A 2,668-nucleotide genomic window follows, 5' to 3' on the forward strand; every position below is an offset into this window, starting at 1 on the left:
ATTGAGAGATGATATATCGGTATTTTAATGTACAAAGTGTATTAATTATATTGTTTGATAAAATAATAACCACACTTTTAAAGCTCAAAGTTCTGTTAAGATTCTTTCGTTGGTATTTTAAGTAACTTCTCAAATTATATCCAATAAAAATGGTTTTATATTATTTTTATAAAGATAACCACAAACTAAGATATACGGGATATAAAAAAGAAAAGTTTATTAATTCATACACATCTGAAGAAATGTAACAATGTGTTCCAATTATAATTGTTTCCGGAAACAAATGTAAGATTCATCCTTTTTCAAGCAAGTACCGGTAATCACGAGGTCAAAGTCCTGGAAATAAATCACTTTTTATAACCTTTAAAGTCTTCATCTAATCCATATAAAAACTGGAGTAAAATGTTAACCTCATATCTAGTAGTCATTCTTTAGAACATATATTATTTTATTGTTTTGTGGTTCGTCAAACTATTTTAATACTTTTAGAGATGTTAAAACTATAATAGTTTAAAAATAGTTTGTCTAAATAGTTCTTACATCATTAAAATTGGAAGATGTTTTTTACGGTCATTCAGCATCATATCTAGTTGGTTTGGAATAGTTAATTATATAGAAAATTGGTGTAAATAAATAAAAATTACATTTATATGTGTAAATGCTTTTGCCAATTTTTAGCTGTTTTCAACGTAAGGTTTTTATTCTTCGATTCATGTTTAATATGACAAAAGAAGTTTTAATTTACCCAACATATAAAGCAACTAATACATACACGTTGGTGAACTTACGTTTCGTGACTTAATAGAAACGGCCGAGGGCCCCATAATATCCTGGATGGCCAGCGTAGTTGTGGAGACCCAATCCGTAATTGTAACCACTATAATAGCGTGGAGAGTAGTTCCAGCCTTGGTACTGGTTGTACGGATAAGTATTGTAACCCGGATGGGCGTAGTTGTGGAGCCCTTGGTAACCAGAGTAGGGCAAAGTGTCGTGCTGTACGGTCACAGAAGAGTCACCAGTGCTGTAGGAATAGCCTTTTTCACCCAATGCAAAAGCACCAACGGCCAACAGGAGAACGACAACGACCTATATTTAACCAAGAATATTAGTGTCCTTAAAATCTTAATTATAATCCAAGGATCTGTCTCTTTTGTTTTATTTTTGCAAACTATTATTGTTTGTTGTTGTTGTTTTCTCACTTTCATCCTTGAAGTGAAACAACATTCAGTTCGTAGATTATGTTTCTGTTGTTGCTACCTATGTTTTGGTAAAAGATGTGAATAAATATGGAACCTTGTTGAACGTAGAATAACCCCTTATTAGAAGTAATGCTCAACATTGGTGCTAAATGACCTACTGATGAAAACTGAGTGAACATGTTAGAAGTTTTCTTTACGTAGAAATTGGAAGAATGACAGTAATTGGATATTTTAAATAATTTATCGAAATTCTTTAAATAAATAACTTCAAGCATCAGATAAGGTTGATTTAATCCCTTTGGACTCAAACTACAATCTGAGATATATATATTACTTTTCGAAATTTAACAACCCTCAGAAATAATGCGTTAGTATTAAATATCTTAAATGTAAGTTGTATAACATTAAAGCAATTTTTGAAAATGATAACAACAAGACTAGCACTACATACTGATGTATTTATCATACTTACAACCTTCATGATGTTGAGAAATAAGAACGATCTCTGTCCACAAACACAGACTTTGTATTCAAGACTTGGATATGATGTGAAGGGACGGTTCTTCCTCTTATATTTATACTAGGATTATTTCTCACTGTTTCCATAGATGAAAGATAATATCAGACAGTACGAGGAAATCAAAGGCTTTAATATTGCAGGTCGTGGATTCGAATCCCCGTCATCGAACATGCTCGACCTTTCAGCCGTGAGGGCGTTGTAAAATGATAGACAATTCCATAATTTGTGGTAAAAGACTGACTCAAGAGTTGGCTGAGGGTAGTGTTGACCTTCTCTCTAGCCTATCACTGCTAAATGAGAGACGGCTAGGGCAGATAGCCTTCGAGTAGCTTTGCGCGAAATTCAAAACAAAATAAATAAAATCATAAGATAACATTTGAACTGAACAGTAAAACTGGAAAAAAAAAGAACACCGTATACATTGGTGGTAAAACTTGACATGCATTATGAAATAAGATTATTTGGGCAAAAGCGAGATGTTTTAATGTTCTTCAATTATTTATAGAAATACAACTGATAATGTAACTATAGTTTGCAGTAAATATAGTTTCATAAGGTTGTGTCGTACCCTTGTGACCAAAAACAATGAATTAAAGCTTGTATTTGTAAGATAGTCATTTTTATATACCTTGAAAGATCCTGATATAACGGAGTTTAAGATTTTATGAAAGTACAACAAGCAAAACATATATAATAGTTAGCATTTAAATTCATTTTCAATTTGGAAGATTGGAAAACATCCGACATCTGAATAATTATAATATCGGCTAATAACTTTAATAGTGACAAATAAAACCGTGTTAGCAGTTTGAGCTTTAATTTCAAATAAATTAAATCTTTAGCATTATTTGGACTTTTTTTTTCTGCTTTATTATTGGGTGTTTAATAATATATATTTTGTGTTGTATTTTTCTTTTTAAAACCCGAATTAAGTAAACGATCAAAATGA

At 31.3% G+C, this 2,668-nt stretch overlaps 1 long non-coding RNA gene across 1 annotated transcript; it reads right to left on the reverse strand.

Annotated features, from left to right (window-relative positions):
• Positions 1-216: 216 nt before the first annotated feature.
• Positions 217-1,746, reverse strand: LOC111083647. Its single transcript, XR_002609159.1, has 3 exons — positions 1,672-1,746; positions 789-1,086; positions 217-336 (listed from the first exon to the last, which is right to left on the reverse strand). It is a non-coding gene; the product is annotated as an uncharacterized LOC111083647 (long non-coding RNA).
• Between the last annotated feature and the right edge of the window lie 922 nt (positions 1,747-2,668).

The sequence above is a fragment of the Limulus polyphemus genome, unplaced genomic scaffold (genome assembly GCF_000517525.1).
Source record: "Limulus polyphemus unplaced genomic scaffold, Limulus_polyphemus-2.1.2 Scaffold10494, whole genome shotgun sequence".
Taxonomy (NCBI): Eukaryota; Metazoa; Arthropoda; class Merostomata; order Xiphosura; family Limulidae; genus Limulus; species Limulus polyphemus.